Raw genomic sequence first — 25,555 nt, 5'->3', positions numbered from 1 at the left:
AGCAATGTGACTGCTATAATTGACGAAAAACGCAAACTTTGGGATGCGTTATGGAAGGCATTGAAGAGAGAGCAAGCGAAGGGTTGGGAAGCAATGGCCCTCCAACAATATGTGGATGTCGGACGAGTACCACGAGGGCTCCGGATATATACGATCCCCACCTTTCAGAATCCAGACCCGGAATTAATCGAGGAATGGATGCAAAACAATGAGGAATGCTCCAGAAACATGCTGAAATTGCTTATAAAATATGCAGAAAAAGAATGCATGAAATTAAATGAGGAAATCGAGGGACTAATGGATAAACTAAAAAACCTGTATACTACAGATGAATTTGACATGGAAATGAGTAAAATCACTAAAAAACTGTTGAAAATTGAGGAAGAAATTAAATTGAAAAAATTATTGAAATTTGAGAGAGATGAGGCGGATTATAGAAATGGACAGATTCTGACATTTAGCAAAAAATTCGATCATTTGAGAAAAAATATTCAACATCCTAGTAAACAAGTGGCATCATCTCCTCCAAATGTAGAAGAAGTACCTGCATTGGAAGGGAGTAGCAGTTCAGTGGCAGGTAATATCACACCAGATCTAGCCTCCAATAATGTATCCATGTCAGAAGGAGTAAAAGAACGTTTTTTAAAAGAAGTAACGCTAATGACAAAAGGAAGAGCTCAGAATCTCCAAGTCAACAGCGAAAGCCCTATAAGAGGACGTGGTCGAGGAGGCAGAGGAGGAAGAGGGAAAAATTACACCGCAAGCAATACAGGAGGAACCCCAGTGGGAATGGTGACCAGGGGGAGAGAAGCATCAAAGAAATGAAGAATCAAACTGTGGTAAATCTTTCTAATTATCTATTGACTGATGATGAACTTGATGTACTAGCAAAAGGACTGTCGTTTTGCCCATCTTCTAAATTTAATTTTACAGAGACTAGAATTGACCTTTTTAATTTTACTAGAAAGCTGAAGCTGAAAAAATGGTTTGCTAATCGAAAAAATAGACAAGCAGATAGCTCTAACCAAATTCCTACGAACTTGAATATATCTGATATTGAAACATTACATGTGATACATGAATTGGGTGAAGTAGAAGGCTTCATTGATGACCCCTTCTTGAACCTTATGAATACAGACATTGATATTGGGATGAGTGGAGGAACTAGTTTTAAACCCAAATCCACTTTTATCCCTCAAATTAATAACGATGCGATCAATTGTTTTGAGAGAGGCATGATTGAAGACCTTAGAAAGATTGAGAAAAAAGGCTGCAAAAGCAGACAACATCTTTCAAAAAATCAAAGACATGCGATTAAATCATTGGAAGATCGCAGAGACATAGTAATTAAAAAGGCGGACAAGGGGGGAAACGTAGTTGTTTGGCCATTACAAATGTATTTGGATGAAGGTTTGAAACAACTATCAGATTGTACCAAATACAATGTAGCTACTAGAAATGAATATGAAGACACGATTAATGAAGTATCTAAGAAACTGCTATGTTGGAGGGATGATGGTATTTTAGAACAGAGTGAATATCTGTTTTTGCAATTTAAAGATCCTAAAATTCCAATTTTGTATCTATTGCCGAAAATCCATAAACATGCCACTATACCACCAGGGAGACCTATAGTATCTTCAAGAGGGAGTGCATTTGAAAATATTTCAAAGTACGTAGATTACTTTCTGCAACCGTATGTACAAGGTCTACCGGCATATGTCAAAGACACGGGGGATTTTTTGAAAACAATTAACGGAATTGAATGGAAGGAGAGCTATCTGCTTATGAGTCTGGATGTGTGCAGTCTCTACACCAGCATCCCACAGGCGGCTGGTGTAGAGGCATGTAAACACTTCCTAAGGGAAAGGTCATTATCGTTTCTGTTACATTCAGACATGGTGCTTGAAATGATCGCACTTTGTTTGAAAAATAATTTCTTCTTTTTCAATAAAGTTTTGTACAAACAGACCCAGGGGACGGCAATGGGAACCTGCTTTGCTCCCAGCTTTGCAGGTCTATACCTTGGCTGGTGGGAGGAGCAGGTTGCCCGGAAGATCGATCAGTACCAAGATCATGTCGTCCTCTGGGCAAGGTACATTGACGATGTATTCTGTATCTGGGATGGTGAGCAACACCAGGCAGAAGAATTTGTTATCAAACTAAACCAAAATGAATGCAATTTGCAATTTACTAGTGAAATGAGCAAAAAGAAAATTGAATTTCTTGATCTAGAACTCACTATTGTCAACAACACTATCTGTAGTAAATTGTACAGAAAAAAGACAGCTGGCAACAGTTTGCTGCTAGCTCAGAGCTGCCACCCACGAAATCTTATTAATAGTATCCCCTATGGGGAATTGCTGCGTGCTAAACGCAATTGCAGCTCTCCAGGGGATTTTGAAGCAGAGCAACAAGTGATGGTATCTAGATTTAAAGAGAGGGGATACAGCTCCAAAACTATCCAAACTGCTGTTGACAAAGTTGCCCTAGTGAAGCGAGAGGATTTGCTCATTCACAAAGGGAACGAACTGATAAGTGACAACAAGATGAGATTTATCACTACATACCATAACCAAGCATGGGAGGTACGTAGGAGCTTGAGAAAGTTCTGGGAGGTTCTTAGAACCGATGAAGATCTGAAAGAAAATCTGTCTGATCAACCATCTATAACGTTCAGACGAAATAAATCATTGAAGGATATATTGATGAAAGGCGAGATTAGAGAAACTAAGAAAAGAAACCCAGTACAAGGATTCTTTACATGTTCTAAATGTAAAGCTTGCCGTTTCAGCCAGAATTGTAAAAATGTGAAACTTAATAAAGATCTTGCTGCATTTCAAATTTGGAAACACTTATCCTGTGAAACAGAATTTGCTATTTATGCTCTGAGATGCCCTTGCGACCTATTTTATATAGGCAGCACAATTAAAAAGGCAAAAATGCGTATCTTAGAGCATATGCGAGCAATCACCAAGAATGACAGGCAATACCCAGTTGCTCGACACTTCTTTGAAAGACATAATCAAAATCCCAATTTGCTCAAATTCTGTGTGCTAGACACAATACCCTTGAGGGAGAGAGGAGGGAACCGCACACTTGAATTAAGAAAGCTTGAGTCAAAAACTATCATAAAATACAATACTGTGATTCCTTATGGTTTGAATGTGGACAATGAGATTTCTATACACCTAAGATGAATCATGTTCTGTACCCATACCTCGCCCTTACTGCATTTCTTTGTTTGATTTTAATAAGTTTAAATCTTGAATGTTTTGGAAACTATGGGTTCAAACTAGTTTTTAAAGTCAGTTTTTCATCTGTTTCTTTGCAGACAAAAAAGACGTATTTTCCAAGGATGATTTGCCCTGAATGGTGTACTAGCTCACTGGAGCTATATGACTAAGAGACTATTATGAAATTTTCGACAGTGTGAAGTTCGAAATGTATTATTTGTTTATGGATCATCAACATTAGTATTACACCAGCCCACTTGGGCTAGACTGGTTTATAAATCATATGAATAGCAATAATGTATCAATGGGCAAACAAGGGAAACTAAGTATGTTTACTCTGCTTGAGACTAAAAACGGAAGTATTTTTACTATGTTTATCAAGTTTGAACCCTGCACCTTTAAATGTGTGTACTTTACTTTATTGAATCACCCTTGACAAAGCAGTGAGGTAACTGCGAAACGCGTCGGGTCTACCCGAAGCCTAAAAATAAAAACCGTTTATGCAATGTGGCCACGGCGCCAGTGGATTTATTTATTTTCCTAAACTGGGTTATGTTGGAATCTAAGGGAGTGGCATTCCCTGCCGTGTTGCCCGCCGTGATTGTGGCTTGATTTTCTGCCAAGAATACGTTGGGATATATATGATAGGGTATGTATTGTGAGGACTCGCGCAGGGATGCAGCGAAAGGAATATTTAAGAAACAAGAGACTATAACAGCAGGCTCCGGTGCGAGTTCAGCGCCCCAGCCGCCAAAAACCAAACTTAATGAACTGCTTGTGAAACTTGAGCGACTACACGAAAGAGAAATTCGGAAGTGGTGGGAGGCCACCAGCCTCCAGAGTTACATAGATGACAAACGGGTGCCGAGGGGTCTGAGAGTGTATACTATCCCGTCTTACGAGAACCCAGACCCTCAACTTCTAACAGATTGGGCCGAACACACCGCACATTACTGCGAAGGAACCTTGGTAATACTAGTCAAATACGCGTGGAGTGACCGCGAAAAAACTCTAGCAGAGATAGAGTCACTAGAACAAGAACTGCTAAAGGAAGAAAAACCCGAGAAGCTAGCAACATTTAAGGATCAACTTAAAGTTCGTCTGAATAAATACGAGGAAAAGATCAAGACTCGTAAACAAGAGAAATATATGAGACGAAAACGACTACCTATCGGGTAGAGTCTTAACTTTTGTCAAAAAGTACGGCGCCCCGAGAAAAGAAGTTGATCGGAAAAGAGCTCAGGGCACGCTATCTCCACTGAATACGTCGGAATCAGAAGTTACCGATCGTGAAGCGGTGGACGAACAAAGGAAGAAGACGACAGCCGGGAGGCAAAGAGGAGGCCAGACACCCCTTCCCCCTCCTTTTCACAACGAGTGCACGGTAATCCGCCAGTCATGGTTACGGGGCGGCAAGAACAAGCCTCCAGAAACCGGGGCAGGAGAAGAACAAGGAGAGCAGGAGGAGGCGGGAAAAGGAAGGGCACAGAGGTGGAGGAACAGAAGAAAATCCAGCAAAAAGTAAACGCCACCCAAGTAGACGACCTCACTGTAGTTAACCTATCGGAGAAAGAGTTAACAGAAGTGGAACGGAACTTATTAAGTCGAGGACTAAGTTTCTGTCCTAATAACAAGAGCGAATACACTCAGATGAGGATCGACCTATATGCATTTGTGAGGAAACTCAAGTTACACAAATACCATCAAATCAGAGTAAATACGAAAGGATCGAAACTTGTACAGAAAAGACTAACTGCTACCGACATCCTATCCTGCGAAGATCTAAGAGGGATAGAGAATCTGGAGAATCTAAGATCGGAAAGAGAGTCACAACTCTCACAGGAGAACACTATGATCAACAGAGCTCAGGAAAATGAAATTGACCAGGAGAGAGAGGAAAGTAACTTCAAGCCGATGTCTACATTCTGTCCAATAATGCCGTGGGATGCAATAGATGCATTCTCTGAGACTGTTCTCAAAGATCTGGTGTATCTAAGAGGAAAACGAGAGATGCCAAATAGGAAAGATAATATCACTCCACAGGAAAGGGAGGCCCTACGTAACCTGGAAAAAGATGAAAATACAATAATCAAGCCCTCAGACAAGGGCGGGAACGTGGTGCTTCTAACACGTGAGTACTACCAAAGAGAGGCACTGAGGCAACTATCAGACACGCAATATTATCAAAAAACTGACGACAAACACTATAAGGAGGGCATAAGAAGGTATGACGATCTTGTCAACAAGTGGTACAAGAAATCCATGCTGGGAAGTGAAGAGAATTTGTACTTGAGAAGTAACCATCTCACGATCCCAACCTTCTATCACTTACCCAAGCTACACAAGAACGCAAGGGAGCCCCCGGGAAGACCTATAGTGTCATCGGTGAACGGATTGACAGAGAATATGTCTAAATTTATAGACAGTTACTTATTCCCTCTGGTAACACAGCTCAAATCCCATGTGAAAGATACCAAAGACTTCCTAACCAAAGTATCTGAAGTCTCATGGGATCCTACATATCTGATGATTGTGTTAGACATAACCAGCCTATACACCAACATCAGACACGATCTAGGCGTGGTTGAACAAGAGACCTGCTAGATTCGCTCTACACAATCGCATGCTGCTGGAATTTATAGAATTCTGTCTAACGAGCAACATTTTCCTGTTTAATGACCAGCTATACACACAGGTCTCTGGGACCGCGATGGGCACCTGCTTTGCTCCCAGCTACGCAAACTTGTTCGTTGGCTGGTGGGAGGAGCGGGTGCCCATGGTCCTTCAGATTGAGGGACAGGAAACGGAGAGAGTAATACAGTGGTTCAGGTATATTGATGACCTCTTCATCGTGTGGCAAGGGACGATGGAGCGGGCACAACAATATATAACAATCCTGAACGATAACAACTGCAACCTACACTTCTCAGGAACTATAAGCTCGACTACAGCTGAGTATTTGGACCTGAGGGTGGAAATAGATAATAACAGGCTGCATACATTACTGTATCGCAAAGCGACAGCAGGCAACTCCATCCTGCGAGCCGATAGCAACCATCCAAAGAGGCTGATACAAAGCATCCCGTACGGGGAACTGCTCAGGATGAAAAGAAACAGTAGCAGAGAAAATGACTTTGAAACAGCAGCAGCAGGTTGCGTAGAGAGGTTCATCAGGAGAGGATATGATCCAGCAACTCTGGATAAAACTTTGAAGAAAGTAAGGAAAATGAAAAGAGAAGATCTCTTGATATCGACAGTACCCAATGAACAAACTAATAATGAGGGGAAATTCCACCTAATCACACCATATACCAGCGACTCTATTGGATTAAGGAGGATTATGCAAAAGAATTGGCATATTCTGGGGACAGACCCAATACTCAAAGATGATATCCCAACCAAACCCCTGATCACGTACCGTAAAGCAAGGTCATTGCGAGACTCTCTGGTGAGAAGCCATTTCAAGAGCGTGTCTCCAAGAACAGGCAAAATTGCAGAGATGGGTGGGTTCTTCCCATGTGGGAAATGTAAGGCCTGCACGGGATGTAAGAGGGTACGGAAATATGACATCCCAGGAGCAGGCATCACTAAACCCATTAAGAAATTCTTAACCTGCAGCACGAACTTTGCAGTTTACTGCCTAATCTGTCCTTGTGGGTTAAAATACATCGGGAGTACGATTCACCAACTCAAAATCAGGGTACTCGAACATCAAAGGGCAATAGAGAAAGCGGATCCCGCATACCCAGTTGCGAGACATTTTGATCTGGTTCACCGAAGGGACAGGACCAAACTACAGTACTTTGGCTTGGATTTTGTACCTGAAAATCCTAGAGGGGGGGATAGGCTAAGAACACTGAGACGCCTGGAGTCAAGGTACATAATCGACCTCATGACCAAAGCCCCCAGGGGACTTAATCATGGGGAGGAACTGGCGGTTCATTTGGGGAAATAATCAATAAGAGACTTAACCTGGCAATTTCCCAAGTATTCATATACAAGAGACTTTGAGAACACAGCAGTATGATGTTTGGCTTTATTAACTGATCCATTGATGGGTAAGGGCGATTGGGGACACTGTATATATTGTGCACTGGAGTTAAAACTGGAATATAGGACTTGCCAATTCATGGCGTGATGGACTTTGGAAACATTGGTTTGGGGCTTTATTTTAGAGCACCATACATCTACCCCGGATGTGTACACACGGGGTACCATGCCGATCCACGGCGAGATTTGATTTGTTTTCATATATGGGTAATGTGCACCTAACGGTGAACTGTATTAACATGTTTCAAGATGGCGCGCCCGTTATTTTGAGGTAGTCCGTCTACCATGTTTATGATTGTTTTTCCGCTATATCCCAGGCGGGTCCTCACATTGTTGTTGACACTGAGGAAGGCGTAATGCTGAAACGCGTTTGTTAACAATTGTGATTAAACTTTTGGCGTGAGCACTGCAAAATCGTTTGGCTCCACGAGTGCGGTTCTTTGGAAGATACGATTTCTGAGGCTGAGCTGTATGTTAATGCGGGTACCCATTACCGCAAACCGCACCCGCCCGCGAGTGCCCTGACTTTCCAGTGGGACAGGGAGCGTGATATATATATATATATATATATATATATATATATATATATATATATATATATATATATATATATATATATATATATATGTATATATATATATATTGCACGAAACTCCTTCCTCACGGACAGAGCAGTGGCCACACAGGGGAATGACAGGGAAACACTTTAATAGTGGCACATGCATTTCAGCCTGATGGCCTTCCTCAGTGCCGAGCAGTGTTCAGGAGGTTTCACTGTCCCAGTTATTTGAAAGTCCTACTACGTTGTAATTGGACAACGGCAGCTCCGCCCCAACACAGGTGTGTCTGCTCACTGCTCCAAGTTCACGGATTTGAAGTGAACTACTGGTCCCAGAATGCTGTAGGCTTTCAGGTGAGTGATGCAGGGGGTTGTTGTAACGCCAAAGTGACCTTGCTGCATGCTGGACAATCAAAGGTGCTGTTAAAACCAATATCCTGCTGCGATGTAAGTCGAGCGTTTCCCCGGGTCCCCAGACCACGTCAACCTCCGTGCACTGGAATCCATCCGACGGGGACAGGTATGGTTATGCATCCCTCCCAGTGTGAAGTCAACAAATAATATATATATGTTCTAATTTCCAGTTTACTTCACACTGGGCACTGACACAGCAGACTTGTCAAAAGTCACACTTTATTCCATGTGGATGCTCTTGTTCTAACGCATTTTGGCAGGAACTGCTTAAAGTTTGTGCTGTGTCTGCATACCTTACAGGTACTAAACTTGTAGAAGCCCTTTTGTTCTCTTAACCAAGTGCGTGTTCACTGTCAATCAATCAATCAATCAGGGAATTATAAGTACGCTACTCACCCGTGAGGGTCTCAAGGTGCTGCGGGAGGGGGAACCAGCTCCGGTCAGATGAAGAGCCAGGTCTTGAGGGTCTTCCTGAAGATGTGCAGGGTGGGGGTGCATCTGATGTTTTTCGGGCTCCCCAGGGCACGTTGCCTGCAGCTGCGCTGTTTCCTGTGCTTAAGTGCGAAGATGCGAGCCTCGCCTGCTGTTTTCTGTCAGCGGGCAAGGGCAGCGCCTGCGATGTATTTAAAGAAGGGGTCCGTGTTGGCAATGCTCTTCGCGTTCCAGCACGGATCCCGCCAGGCCTCCCACCGTTTCCCTCCCCATCACTTACCTGCAATCCTTGACCGCTGTTTTCTGTTGGTGGTCGCTTGCTGGGCATCTTCAGTGTTCTTTCCCCTTCCTGGGTCTTCTGGTGCTCTTCTGGAATACTTGGTTATGCAGCTCCTTTTCCAGCCGGCAACATTGTATCCAGGGAACCTCGGCCTTTTCACCCTTGGCGTTCTGGCAACTTGTCTCTGAAAGACAAGAAATAGCAAGGGTTGTAAAGAATCACAGTATCTTCGTTGTCTGGGGTATTTAGAGCTTAATTTGAATTGTAGAAATAACACACTTATCTGATGGCCCTATGACTAGACAAGTGATTCTAATAATTCTCTTTGTTTCTGGTAAAAATCTTCTTGCTGCAAAGGGAAAAGAGAAACTATATTATTAGATTAAGATAACCCACTTTTTTGTTGTTTAAATTGACCCTGCACTTTTTGCCCTCTTTTTTCCAGTGCTTTCTCCTGTGCTGGGAAATGAGTTTTTTGGTTTTTCCCTAATTCAGGAGTAAGGGATAATTTATTTTTAAAGGGTCCTAGATACTCCTATGGATACAAGGAATGTTCGACAGTTGTCCCCCCACACATAATTGGCATATTCATTCACAGGATTCTTGGAGACGACCCCATAGAAGATTCCGTGGACGTCTACAACTTCTTCCTTCCCCTGTTTTGTTTTCCACCTTCCCTCTTTTGCTTTGACCTAGTTGGGTGAAGGAGGTAGGTGAGGGAAGTTGGGACCTAGCATCGCTTCCATCCATTTTGTCCCTGAAGTGAATCCAGGTGAGCCTGACAATGTCGATCAGAAGCTCGTTCCAGGCCTTGGCCGCGATGTAGGAGAAGGTTCTTCCACCTGTTCTTGGTCTGTGAATTTGCGGGGGTACGGCAAGGGCGAGGTCGGCGGATCGCAGGTGTCTCTTAGGTACGTGGAAGGAGATTCTGTCTTTGAGATATTGAGGTCCAGTATTGTGGAGGCATTTGAAGGCGTGGGTGAGTATCTTGAAGGTTACTCCCTTCTCAACAGGGAGTCAGTGGAGGTTGCACAGGTGTTGGGTGATGTATTTGTGTCAAGGGATGCCGAGGACGAGTCTGGCTGCAGTGTTCTGTATGGTCTGGAGTTTGCGGAGCAGAGACTTGTTGATCTCAGCATAGAGGGCATTTCCGTAGTCCAGTCTGCTGGTAACGAGTGCATGGGTGACGGTCTTTCTTGATTCATGGATCCATTTGAAGGTCTTGCGGAGGATGCAGAGGTTATTGTATCAGGTGGAGGTGACAGCGTTGACCTGTTGGGTCATGGAGAGGGAGGAGTCAAGTACGATGCCAAGATTTCAGGCATGGTCCGTGGGGGCTGGGGTTGCCAAGGGTGGTGGGCAACCAGGTGTTGTCTCTTGCAGAGGGGGAGGGTCCGAAGACGAGGACCTCTGTCTTTTCCGAGTTGAGCTTCAGGCAGCTGCTGCTCATCCAGGATGCAACTTCTTTCATTGTTTCCTGGAAGTTGAGTCAGGTGGCGATGGGGGTCCTTGAGAGGGAGAGGATCAGCGGGTGTCATCGGCGTAGGATTCTATAATGAATCCGTGCTGCCTGACGATGGCGGCAAGGGGGGGCATGTAAATGTTGATGAGCGTGGACCTGAGTGATGATCCTTGTGGTACACCGCAGTTGATTTCCATGTGTTCGGAGAGGAAGCGTGGTAGTCTGATTCTTTGGGTTCTACCGGTGAGGAAGGTGCGGAGCCAGTTGAGGCCGGTTCCCTGTATGCCGGCGTCCTGGATTCTGGTGGTGAGTTTGCGGTGTGAGACGGTGTTGAACACTGCAGAGAGACGAGTAGGATCAGGGTTGGTGTGTCTCCTTAGATGAGGATGGAGCGGATGTCATCTGTGGCGGTGAGTAGGGCGGTCTCGGTGCTGTGGTTGCTGCAGAATTCAGATTGGGAGGGGTTGAGAATGGAGTTTTCCTCTATGGATTTTGTTAGATGTGTGTTGAAGTTTTTTTCTGTGACTTAGGCTGCGAAGTGGAGGAGGGAGACGTGCCGGCAGTTCTTGAGGTCCATGTGATCTGCTGCAGGCTTCTTCAGTAGGGGTCTGATTCTGCGTGTTTCCAGTCGTCGGTTAAGATGTCGGTTTCGAAGATGGTGTTGATGGTGCGTCACAGTTCCAGAGAGATGGTGGCTGTGGCTCTGTGGAAGATGTGCGGAGGCAGGGATCTGTGGGGGATCCTGAGTGGATGCCTTTCATGGTCGATGCAAGGTATTGGGTGGTGACTGGGGTCCAGTAGGAGATGGTGGGCTGGCCGGCATTGCTGGAGGAGTGGGTAGTGTCAGAGTCGGGTGTCTGGTCGTTGAAGTTGTCATAGAGAGCCCTGATTTTCAGATGGAAGTATGAGCCAAGCTTGTTGCAGAGGTCCTGGGAGGGGGTGATGTCTGAGGATTCGCTGGGGGGTTTGGTGAACTCCTGGATGACGCTGAAGAGTTCCTTGGTGTTGCTGGAGTTTGCGAGGATCTTGTTCTGGATGAAGGTCCTTTTTGTGGCTCTGATGCGCTGATGGTATTCCGTCATGGCGTTCTAGTAGGCAGTGTGTTCGTCTGAGGTTTTGCTGTTTCTCCAGTTCTTCTCAATGCGTCTGCATGTGCACCTGGATACTTGGAGGTCGACTGTGACCCAGGCAGCCTTCCTGGGGCTCTGTTTGTTGGGGTTGCGTAGGGGTGCGAGCTTGTCTGTGCAGTTGGTTATCCATCTGTGGAGTACTTTGGCTGCAAGGTTGGCGTCATGGTTGAGGTTGGAGTTGAGATGCTCCTCGGTGGCTTTGCTCCAGTTTCTTCATGGAGGTTGAGGTGCCATTTGGGTGGCGTGGGTTTGTCGACAAGGAAGTGCACGCAGTGGTGGTCTGTCCATGATGGTTGTGTGGTGTGGCTGAAGCGTGTGTTGTTACCACCTGCAAAGATGAGGTCAAGGGTGTGTCCTGCCAGTCCAATGTTGGTGAGGTTGTCCAGGAGGGTGATGGAGTTGGAGTTGCTGGGGTTGTCGAGGTGGAAGTTCAGGTCTCTGATGAGCATGTAGTCCATGGAGGTGATGGTGTGGGGTGAGATGAGGTCAGCAATGGTCGTGTTGAACGAAACGCGAGGTCCTAGGGGTCTGTATGCATGGTTCTAGGGCTGGTCTGGATCTGGAAGTGGAGGTGTTCTGTGGTGGAGGCGGGGTTGCTCATGGTGGTGGTGGAGAGTCGGCGGGAGCTCTTGTGTATGATAGCGAGTCCTCCTCCTGGGCGGTTGGGGCGGTCCTTCCTCTGAATCTTGGGTTGGAATAACCATGCACAAGCATGCCCCTGATTGATTTGGGTTTCCTATAGGTAATGTAAGGCCATGCTTCAATGCTTTTCCTATAAAAGGGTCAGTTTTTATAGGGTCTCGGTGCTTTTAAAGCAATTTCTGATCCTATATGCATTCCTGTTGTAGGTGGTTATAAATCTGGGGGTTGAATTGCTGGTCTCTGATGTTCTTGGATTTTTCCTTAATAGAACCTCATTAAGTGTCAGACTTTAAACTTTATATTTAGTCTGATTAAGAATTTTGGTGCGATAGCCCCTTTCCTTAAATTGTTTGATCATATCCTGATGTTCTTTCTCGTATGCTTGCTCAATGCTTTAATTACGGTATGCTCATAGGAGCTCCCCATAGGGAATACTCCACATGAGTGAGTTCAAGTGGTAATTTGTGACATTTAATATGCTGTTCTCAGCAGAACCATTCCCTTGTAGCAATGTTTTAATCTTATCCCCCTAAATGTGGACAGACATAGCTAGAAATTCACCCTGATCCTTGTTTAGATTGTAGGTGAATTTCAAATTCAAATCATTGGTTTGTATCACCATGATGAATTCTTTAGCAAATTTGAAATCATCCTCCCAGATGAGAAAAAGGTCAACAATGTATTTCGTCCACCTGGGGATATGGTTGGTATATTGTTCATTAGTTTCTGTCCAGACCACACTATCTTTCCACCAGCCAAGGGTAAAGTTTACGAAGCAGGTGGTGAAGTAGATGCCCATATCTGTCCCTGACATTGACAATAATGTGTTTTCTAACAAAAAAATATTTTGCTCTGAGCAAAACATAATTTGCCTTACCATCATCAAACAGTCCAATTGGTCTGCGCAGAAAGAAATAGATGCATGATCCACTCCCATCTTCTGTTCATGCACATATATAAATATACGTATGTCTAGATTGGTCATGAAATAAGAATCTTCCCACTTAATGTTGTGAATGCTACATAAGAAGTCAGTGCTATCCTTTCAAAATGAGTGGAGACCAAAGAATATAAGGAGATAGGAAGTGATCAAGATAAATGGCTGTGTTCTCTAAGAGACCTCGATTGGATGATACTATGAGTCTCCCTTGTGGTCTAGTAGCATTCTTAGGTACCTTGAGGATTCAGTTTAGACATGGTGTAGTAGGATTATCTTCCCCGAAAAAAGTGTATTCAGCAGTATCTATGAGCCCATTGAATGAAAATTTCCAAACATGTTATGGTATGTGGTATATAGAATATTTGTGCACTGCCCCATCACATATCTCATAGCAACTTTTATCCCCTAGGTGTCTCAGGGCCTCCGCTCTGTAGTCAGATGTTACCATCACGACTACATTGCCGCCCTTATCAGAAGGATTTATGACTATGAGGAACATTCTTTAGGTCTCGTAGGGCTTTTCTCTGTTGTTGCTTGAGATTATCAAGTCCCCACAGGCACATGGACCCACCCTTCTGGGACTGAATATTGCCCGGGGGACCACCACCTCCACAAGGCTTTTTTGATTATAATTGTGGGGCCTCTTGGATGCCGCCAGCCCCGGGGGGACCACCACCCTCCCAGGACTTTATGCTAAAAGAATCTGAGAGGGCCTCATGGACCCACCCTTGCAGCCCCGGGTGCCAACACCTCACCAGGCCTTCAATTTGAAATATACAGTGACACGCGGACCACCCGCAACCTTTACATGGAGTGGTGCTTTTAATTTAAATAATGTGGTGAAATGTGTGGCCCCACAGTGCCAGGGACCCCCACTTCATTGGGCTTTAACCACAAAGAATGCGGGGCCATGCAGCCCCCCAAAGCCTCCCCGGGGCTAAATCACACAATGGAGGGGGCCACACGGTCACCTCCTGGAGCCAATATTACCCTTGGGACCCCCACGCCCCCAGGACCGGCTCCTGCAATCTTCAGGCTTGATATTTGCTATAGCTTCTCTCCCAAGCCATAGCAAATGCTGCACCACTTCTAGTAATTGAGAGCGGAAAATGGTCTTGTTTACTAGAAGCGGAGCAGAATTGCTTTTACTCAGAGCGGGCATGTTAGCAGCTCCCTATGAGTAAAGGCAATGCCTGCTCCCGTTGGAGGCAGGCAGCCAGCTAGGACCGTGGGGTCCTTGAAGCTCCCTCCGCATTTCCCCACCTTTAAAAATTGGGTGCCCTGGGTGGGACCAGGGTACCCACACTACATGTCAGGCTGCAGGGGATGGGGTCCCTTGGGCTGAAATCAGCCAGGGGGTGCGTGGCCCCTCTCCGTTGTTTTATAAAAAAAGATGAAAAAATAATAAAGGGAATACCCCGGGGGATGGGGTACCCAGGGCCAAAACCGACCCAGGGCAGGAAGGCCATGCGGCCCCCTTCCTTTAACAAAAAAAAGAATTAAAAAAAGAAACTCCGGGCCCTGGGGGATAGGGTCCCCGGAGCTGTAATCGGTCCTGGGAAGAGTGGCCTCACATGCCCCCCTTCCTTTTTAATTCAAACTACTAGCACAACACCAGAGGAGGCCCGCCTCCTTTCTACACCACTCTGTAAACGCACCTCCTGGTGCACTGCTGGTTGGGGGATGAAGTACTCTCGACTACTGAGGGTCCTTAGGGGTCAACAAGACCTCCTGTTACCAACAGTTAATCCTACACAACGGGATTGCTGAGAGGTGGTTGAGAACGTTATAGTTAGGAAATTGAATATAAAAAACGTTAGAAATTCACTGAAAAAAACAAAGGTTACAGGGATGTTATAGTATGGCTCAGGTTTCACTCATACAAAACCAGTGAAATTCAGCAGTTATAGTTAGCTGAGCTAACTATAACTCACAGCCCTATAATGCAATGCTTATGACCTCACATATTGCATCACACACGACATAGTCATTGTCATCGCTGGCAGCCATATAGTTGACTTATGTGCAATTAACAATTTGGAGATGTACTGATGTTTTTTTAAATTTATGGAGTACTGTGGTATGGGCACATGGGACTCTAGAGAGTGCCATGTTACTCAAAAAGTTTTTTTTTTAAAGAACCCATACTTATTGACATATATTAATGCCCCTTTTAGGTTGGTTCTTAATAGAGCCTCTTGTTATAAGTATCTGAAAACCGAATGTTGAAGTGATACTTGGAGGAAATGTTGTGATCTTTTAGGTATACAGACACTGTTTTGTTGATATTTCTGAGGGTTTTTCATAGTTCACAGCATTTTCCACAGAGTATTTCCATTGGCAAATATTCGAATACACAAAATGGGTGTCAGGAAATAAACTCAGCAAAGATTCAAAAGTTGCTTTCATGTCAATTTTAATTCTTACATCTGTGAGATGATATACATCATTACCTCCACAATGAATAATCATGACGTTGGAATGCTGACAAATATAAAGTGATGAAAATAGAGGTAGGATGTTAGTCCACCTTAAACCTCTTTTCTCCACTGATGTGATTTTAACATTCAGTATACCTAAATTATGCTGTATTCCTCTTCTTTTGCCGTACACTCTTGCCCAAAAGATCTACCTGTGTCCAATTATTCACACACAAAGCATTTTCCTTTACAACAACCCAATATCTCCAAGAAGCAGGTCCTCAACATATTAACTAATAAAGTATAGTATCGGAAATGTACCACTTAGTGATCTTGTTTGTAACATATTATACTTCTAAAAGAAGCATGCTGATTGGTTTTATATGACATTGAGCGGGTAACATAGCTTAAACAGTAAAACTCAAGCCCATTCATTCCTATAAATAGTAGACTGGCAACTTTTAACATACTACTCACTGCATACAGCTATTTCAGAAGAATTCAAGGTTACAGGACCATATTAACCAAAACAGTATGGCATTAAAATCACCTTAAACTTATCTTCTTTATAAAATATTTTACTTCTAAAAAACCCAATGCTGATTGGTTTAAAATAATATTGGCTTGGTAACATAGACAAAAGAGTACAACTCAAGTCCATTAATTCAAAAATCCCAAAAAATAACACACTGTTACTGTACAACACTCCACTCCACTCTATACTACTCTACTCAACTGTATGTTTTTTCTCCACTGTATGACACTCTACTGCATGCTAATCCACCCTATGTCATTCCACTGTACGTCACTCTATTGTATGCTAGAACACTGTACCTCACTCGACTGTACGCTGCTTCACTCTACACCACTCCACTTTACAGCACTCTATTGTACTCTTTTCTACTCTACGCCAATCCACATTACATCACTACACTATACAATACTACACTGTACACTATTCCACTCTACATCAATACACTACATTATACAGTATTTCACTGTACACAGCTACACTCTATGCCACTCAACTCAAAGTAATTCGACTCTATACTACTCCACTCTACCCCACTCCACTTTACACTACTCCACTGTATGCTAACATATTGTAAGCTATTCCTCCACACTACCCTGTTTCATGGTACGCCTCTCCACACTACTGTCCTTTACCCCACTCCACTATATACTATTCAAATATACGTCACTGATGTGTACGCCACTTCACTGTCAGCTACTCCACTGTACGCTATTTCAATGTATGCTACTCTACTCTACGCTATTCCACTGTATGGAACTTCTCTATACATCTCCCCCCTTCTTGCAACTCCACCGTATGCTTTTCTACTGCATGCCAGCCCACTGTCCGACACTCGATTGCATGGTAATCCACTCTACGCCATTCCACTCTACACCACTCTACCATATGCTAGTACACTGTACCACCTTCCCTTGTACATCGCTCCACTCTAAGCGACTCCACTCTGTAGCATTCCACTGTACAATATTCCACTGTATGCCACTCCACTCAACACCACCCTCTGGTACGGTACTTCACTGTACGACATTCTACGCTTTTCCACTGTACGTTACCCCACTCTACTGTATGCTATACAAACCTATGCCACTTCACTCTATGCCACTCCACTATGCTCCACTACACTGTATGCTATTCCACTGTACCCCACTCTACTCATGAATAACATTAGCTATGGCATCTACCCTGAGCACCCCTGTCTTCCATCCTCACTGTATATCACCATCAGCTGCACCAAGCACCCAGCTGACCTCCTCCTGCACTGCCCAGAAGAAAGAAACAAGTTTCTTAGAGAGCATACCTTTCCATTCTCCCTTCAGAATGAATTGACCATTGTTCCAAAAACCGGGACATTTGTTTAAAATTAAGGAAAGTATTGGGAAACCAGGACAGTCCTTTGAAAACCGGGACTGTCTGGGGAAATCCGAGATGTCTCGTCACCCTATCACAGCACCACTCAATCCCCAAGATATTGTTAATTTCCAATACTCACCGCATGGTTAAAACCTCGGCGGTGCCCTGCTCCTCACATCCACCTCCATTGAAAGGGCGTAGGGATGGGCTTGTCGCAGAGAGGAAAAGTCCCCGCCAAGAGAGTTCCATGACTCTCAGCGCCAAACCTCTCCTTCTGCCCCAGCCCTCTCTCCTTCTCCACTAATTACTCCATGCCTGTAGACAGGGCCGGACTGGCCGTAGCAGGCACCGGGCGTTTCCCAATGGGCCTCTAGGGTCGGGGCAGGTTTTGTGCTCCTTGGGGGCCATTTTTGTTATCGGGGTCGGTAATATGGCCCCCTGTAACAAAATCGGCCAAAACCCGCCCTAGAAAACTGCTAGGCCGGCCCCCTCAGGGGGCCCAGCCGAGCAGTTTGCCAGGGCCAGTATCGGTCCGGCCCTGCCTGGGAATATTAGACATCCAAAACTAACAAGTGTTGCAGTTTTCTGGCTTGCACCAAACCGTAGGTGGGACAGAGAAAGGCACAATCACTAGAACATATTCAACAGAACAAAGCAACCTCTTATATTAAAAAAGCTGCACTGAGAAAACATCCATAAATACAATCAGCAACACCGCAGGTAACCGAGTTTGTGCGACACGTGTATCGGCTGACACACAGCCTTTCTCAATCAGGTTCCAAGCAGGTCATCATTCTGATTGCTCTTTAAATACTTAATTCATTGTTTCACACTTGCTCATCCACATTATAAACATTCCTATAACATGCATGTCAACATTTTAGAAGAGGAAAGTCGGAAATATTAAAAAAATAATCGGGAGATTGCATTTCTCCCATTGACTTGTATTGCGGCATGCATCGGGTCTATTGGCATGTATGTGGCTTGTGTAAGTGTGCTGCTGCTGCAGGATCGCGTATCAGAAATACAAATATATATGTTTTCATTGCCTGTCAAGAGAAGGAGAAAGCGCTATGGCCTGGCAGGCAGAGCGTGACAAAAATGTGGTTAACTGGCCTGCAGGAGCAGGATACTGGCAGTGCATGATCTGTGTCACACAAGACCAGTCCTTGTCTGAAGCCCGCAGAGTAATCCGGTTTTTGCATGCAGGAATAGGGAGGCGGGAGGCCTGCCTTGAAATTGGCAGTCTCCCATCTGAATCGGGAGGGTTGGCATATATGTTTTTACACAATATCAATTCCTGCTCAACAATCATATTCCCATGCCTGAAACAGGTGAGTATCTTTTACTTTCAAACTGCTTCATATGTGGAATTGCTGTATTTTAATAAAAGTGACGGAGCAAAATAGGTGTTCATGTCAAAACGCATCTCACATGTACTTGATTACCAGCTGTGTTACCGATTGTATTTATGTTATTTTTTTCAGTGCAACTTGTTGCAATAAAAGTGGATTGCATTCTTTCTTCAAGTGCAGGCCCACCTTTTAAATATAAGAGGTTGCTTTGTTGGGCATCATAAAAATGTGATTGTTGAACTGCAATTGATATCTTTTTAAATGAATGTATATAATGTGGATGATGATGGCGAGTGTGAAACAATTAAGTGTTTCTTGTATATTTAGTGACTAATAAGTGACATTGGCCACATTTATCTTGCTTGTTTTGTACTTTCTGTGGAAATTTGGCATTCACAAAATAAATTGAAACATTTTGCACCACCTACTTGGCTGCAGATGATTCTGTGTTTTGCCACCGTGTCAGTGGTCTGTGTGGTGGACCCTGTGTGGAGATATATGCTTTGCGCTGATCACTCAAGTGCGAAACGGCAAAGCACTGGGACGAGCGGTAAGTGGCAATACGAGCCTTACGAGGCCCTGTTTGGAGAAGTTTTGAGAAATGCTGCTTCTCTCCACCTGAATTGGAAATGAGGATAGACAGCCACCGGTAGTAAGAGGGCTGTATCGAGGTAAGTGGGTAACTGACTAATGTATGGAGGGTGCGAGGGGTTGTCACTATCGACCTGCTGAGTGAGTCAGGGTGGCTGGACCATAGAAACTCGCAAAGGTGTAGTCCTATGACCAACTCAGTGATGTGCTGGAAGAATGCGCATGTGCCGACTGTGACAAAGAAAGCACAGTAGGTCGCAACCACGAGGGGTAAAGAGTTAAAGAGGCCTAATTAAAGGCCTGTAGCTGAAATACGTCAGCCGCATTTATCTTACTTTGAGGAGTGAGTGGATGTGTGAGTACTGCTATGAGTATGTGAATGGGTATGTAAGCAGTGTGTGGGTGTGTGAGTGTCTTTACGAGAGGTTTTATGGGGTGTGAGTGGTCCTTTGGATCATGCCATCAGTGATGTTATATGAGATGTCATCAGTGATGTCACTGACCAAGTCATGAGTGATGCAATATGGGAAGTCATAAGCAGTCTATTGCGGGGGCATAAGTTATAGTAAGCTCAGGTAATTATAACTGCTAAATTTTACTGGTTTTGTATGAGTGAAGTCTGAGCCTAATATATATATATCTATATCTATATATATATATCTATATATATATATATATATATATATATATATATATATATATATATATATATATATATATATATATATATATATTACCTACTGGCGGTCGCCAGTAGGTATATATAGTTAGGATTTTTTCTCTATGGGTTTTTTGAAAATTCTATGTCTAATAACTTTGGCGTTTGTGGACGGAATTGGCTGAAATTTTCAGGAAAATGGCACATTTTGTTTCTGAGCAGCCCCTGAAAATTTTGGGGGGGTTCGTCAAGGGGGGGCAGAGAAAAAAGGGGGGTCCCAAAACGCGTTTTTCCCATGTTAATTTCCATAGGGCGGTTGGCCTCACTTTTAGCCCGAACGGCTGAATGGATTTGCACGAAACTTGGCAAAATTGTAGGGACTGGTAGCCCGATGTGCCTTTTGTAGGTCTCAATATATGTGCTGCAGTGGATTTTGAGAAATTAACGTTTAAAAAAAGATATATATCTGTAACAGCGGACTGGGCAGCGGCCCAGGACGCGGACTTTTCGCGCAACGGAGCTTTGTGAAGCGAAGCTGATTGGTTCTCCGGCGTCTGTCAACATTCCAAACAGTCCGTAGCGGCCGCCATCTTGTCTCTCGGTAGGATCGAGAGACAAGAGGAGGTCAAAACAAAGGGGGAAATAACTATAAGGGGGCATAGTAGATCCTCGCTGACCCCCTAGGTTTGATGTGGAGGTTTTAAAAGGGCCCCGCGGGGCAAAAAATAATAATAATAATAATAATCGAACGGCTGAATGGATTTGCACGAAACTTGGCAAAATATTAGGGACTGGTAGCCCGATGTGCCTTTGCTAGGTCTCAATATATGTGCTCCAGTGGATTTTGAGAAATTAACGTTCAAAAAAAGATATATATCTGTAACAGCGCTCCGCTTCGCGTAACGGAGGTTTGCGAAGCTGATTGGTCATTCTGTCACTGGGCTATAGTTGGGCTACATCTGGCTGATATTTGGGCTACATTTGTTTTTTTGTGTGTCTGGCGGCCATCTTTGGGCTACATTGGGCTACATTGGGCTTCATTGGGCTACATTCGGCTAATTAGCAAATAGCTCATCGCAAACTAGGAATGGTAAAGAATCGCTATTTATTCCTTAAAGTTCGCTATTTAGGAAATGCAAAAAACTTTGATGATACATATGGCGGTTCATCTCTAACAAGATAAGAAGCATAGGGATACATTTATGATGACTGGCGCATCACCAGGGATGTGTTAGTCATTCTGTGCCGCTGTTCCGTCACCTATGGTGTGCTGCATTTACAATGCGGCGCATCATGGGGCAAAAACAGCACAGATGCGTGATGTATCTGTGCCGTAAAGGTGGCGCATTGCTGGAGTTGTATCGCAAGTGTGATGAAGCTCCAGCAAGGGTCGGGGGTGCCCCTGTCGCAGGGTTTCTGTTCTCACACAGAACTGTGGGCAGAGGATTGGAACCTCGGCGAATGCATTGCTGGAGTTGTATCGCAAGTGTGATGAAGCTCCAGCAAGGGTCGGGGGTGCCCCTGTCGCAGGGTTTCTGTTCTCACACAGAACTGTGGGCAGAGGATTGGAACCTCGGCGAATGCATTGCTGGAGTTGTATCGCAAGTGTGATGAAGCTCCAGCAAGGGTCGGGGGTGCCCCTGTCGCAGGGTTTCTGTTCTCACACAGAACTGTGGACAGAGGATTGGAACCTCGGCGAATTAGGGTGTCCCAAAACTCACGTTAGTAATCAAAAACTCCTTAGCAAGCTAGGTACAGTGTCACATTGGATATAACAAACTCTCAATGTTTAGACAATCCAGAATATGAACTTATAGTACCTCAGGATACGTGGAACTCATGAACAGTCGGTCGTTATAGATTTCTTAGAAACCAGAACATGGAGTTAAGAAGAACAGATGTGTATTTGAAATGTTTATTTACTAATGCCGTCTTCTCAGGCGTAGTACCTTAGATAATAAAAGTACACATATTATCAGTAGCAAAATTACCAGCATAGTTACTAGTACATAAAAAGCGAATGGTGACAGTATGTTAACATGCTGTAAATGAATAAGAGTTAGCAACACTTATAAGCAGCCGCGGGCCGTGGAGGGAGTTACGGTGGGGCAGGGAGGCGGGGAGGGGGAGGGGCAAGGTAGAGAGGGCTCCACCCTGCTTCTCCCCCTCCCCGCCTCCCTGCCCCATCGTAACTCCCTCCACGGCCCGCGGCTGCTTATATCTCACCCTCCCTAATACACATATTATATTATTTGCTAAGAAGGTCTCTTTGTGTTGGTTTAGGGCGTGCCCATACTTTAGTGTCTTAGATTTGAAGGAATCACATCAGCATACACCAGCTCTCTCTTCATGTGAACCGCATCAACTGTTGTGTATGTGTGTTCGGCAAAGCAATATAAAACCCGCCTCATGCCCAGAATTGGCAGAAGTTGCACTTATGTTATGAGTATGAAGTCGTGGAGATCAGACCTCATAACAATTCTGTATCGTGTTGTTCTTGAAACTTTAGCACTCGCTGTACAGATATAGTTTAACAAGTAAAGCAGATAGTAGACCAATAACATATTATTCTCATGTAAACCACGATGAACTACTAGGTGGAAAGCTAAAGCAACAACTAAATGTCTTGTGCAGAAGTTGCAAAAAAGGAAAAATGGCGTTTAAACCGGTAATGAGCCCATGCTAACTTAACACGGTGTAATGATATCCAGGACCTAGATGACACCTCCCCATGATCCGGAAACGAACTGAATAAGATAATAGAAGTGCCATCTCATGAGAGCAGATTGCAAGTTTATATGTGGACGGTCCGCAAGGTAAAGCATTAAAAACTAGGAAAATTTAATGCTAAAGAAAAATAAAACAGCCAAGTACTTTATCGAGTCTTAAGCCAATAGGCAAGGTAAATAATAAAAACTTGACAAATAAGTCAATGAATTGTCAATGAAATGCTAGTACTCAGCATATCAAACATGAAAAAGGTCTATGACATAACTGTGTATGCAAAATAAGCTGCAACAGCCTCCAATAGGAAGTCACCGTCTTCATCCGAAAACAGTTCAGCCATCCAATTTAAAAGCGGAAAAGAACATACGTGCTCTCCCAGCACCGGATCCTCTATCACCATCAGAGGACAGCTCGGTGGGTTTTCAAGAAAGCTCTGTTCCAAGAAAGACTGTGCTGCCGCCAGTAAATTCCAGGGACCAAGTAGTCCATGCATCAATGCCACAGCCATAATCCTTTCGCCAGGACAAACCAACTCGTGAGTAATGATAGGAGTCATCAGCTGATTAAAGTCGACGTCAGGAGAAACCGGTCCGCAGAGACACAAATCAATGGCCCAATCGAAATCACAGGTCAGGCAGTGAAATACAGGCTGGACACAGGTGAAGTAGGAGAATCGAAAAGATAATCCATATGCCGTGCTTAATATCGCCAACGGCATTGTGCCATAATATTCTAGCATGCGATTGCGGAACAGTGTCAGCAGCTGCAGGGTGTGAGGTTGCATAGGAGGGACATCCATATTTAAAAATGTAAAAAAGCACAAGAGCGTCCGCTGGTAATGCAAGTAAAAATGCCAATCCACGAACCAGAGTGGAGAAAATGGAATGAAAGGAAGCAGGGATGACTCCAAAGATTTTCTCAAATGAAGTCACGAGACCACTGGTAACAACTTTAAAAAAGTGCGCCAGGGACTTTGTGGAGGATGCGTTAAAGATAGTCGGAAACATGTTGCTGAAATTGAAAGGCAAATCTTAATTGAAAAGGGTGTGCACCTCTGTACGGGTGTTCGCTATGTGAAGTACGAAAGTTTCACGGGCCGAACTCAAGGCCACCTCTCTCTGAGACAAAAGAGCTCTTATTCTTGCCATGCCGTTGAAACGTGTCCCAAGGTTGGTATTTGTTTCTATTTTAGCGAGGTCAAAAAGAGATCCCATTAGTGGCCTACTGATTTTACTCGATTCCTTTTCTTTTTTTTTACACGATTTTTCGTTATCTGCAAAGACTAAACAGAGTATTGCGACTCTGTGTTTGTTTGTAAATAGAGAATGAACCAAAGAGAACTAATTCTAAAACAGTAAATACTTGGATAACAATCAATCAAATGGAGAGAGAAGCAGGCACGACGGATTACAACGGGGGCAAAGGCCTGCGTTAACTACCTTTCACTATCTGCAAAGAGAGAGTACTCGTAATAGAAATGAGGGGGGGGGCACCATTCAAAGCAGATCAGTGTGCATAAACACGAAAATGTTTTCACTTACCACGTACTTGACATTCGACAGCTTATGATATTTGCTATTAAAAAACCATTGAAATTCACTGAAAAAACCATAGGTTATAGACCATATATAGTTAGGAATTAGCATTTACAAAACCTTGAAAATTCACTGAAAAAACCATAGGTTATAGACCATATATAGTTAGGAATTAGCATTTAAAAAACCTTATTTTACTCACACAAAACCATTGAAATTCCATATATAGTTAGTTGCACTAACTATATATCGCGCACCCGCAATCCACTGCTGATGATGTCACATATTACATCATTCATGACATGGTCAGTGACATCACTGATGACATCACTGATGACATCTCAAATGACATCACTGATGACATCACTGATGACATTTCATTTGACATCAATGACCACATCACTGATGATATCATTCATGTGACAATACAATGCATCTCCTCACATTTTAATATAACCTCTGTTTCACCCAGTGTTAAATACAGAGTATAATTTTTGAAACCATTGACACACCAATATTAGTTACTACATATGTACTCACTGATTCCTACGTCTACACACACATTCACTCATTCACCCATACAATCATTCATACATACAATCACTCATCTTTACAACACTATCATATGCACTCATACACCTATACAGACACTCACACTCTGCCACTCATCCATGGAGTTACTCACACACCTAGTCAGTCCTGTAAAGAATCAATCACACTTCCATTTTCTTGTCTATACAGTTAAACATAGAGCACCTTACATTTTCAAACATATACTAACACATACTTACCTTGTTATACAATCATTGATATAAGTACACATTGATCTGCACAGAGTCACACACCTCCCAGCCAGCCACACACACACTCAGTCTCCCATACAAATACTTGGACAATCAATCAATAACCCATATAGTTACTCATATAGCTACTGATCAACACATGCAGCAGTTTACAGAACAACAGACATAATGATGCACAAATTAAGACAGTTTAGTCACTAACCCATGCACTCAGTGAGACACATTTAATCACTCACTCATACAGTCAGTCATGCACTTACTAAATCCTTCGTCCAGACACTTATACATCCACTCATTCTTCAATATGTAAGACATATTTAAACTTTACAGAAACATAAAATCACTGGATGTTGTTATCAGTGATGTCATCAGTGATGTCATTTGAGATGTCATCAGTGATGTCATCAGTGATGTCACTGACCATGTCATGAATGAT

The sequence above is a fragment of the Lissotriton helveticus genome, chromosome 5_1, assembly GCF_964261635.1.
Source record: "Lissotriton helveticus chromosome 5_1, aLisHel1.1, whole genome shotgun sequence".
Classification (NCBI taxonomy): Eukaryota; Metazoa; Chordata; class Amphibia; order Caudata; family Salamandridae; genus Lissotriton; species Lissotriton helveticus.
The sequence above is the reverse complement of the archived record's forward strand: the minus strand, read 5'-3'. Positions refer to the sequence as shown.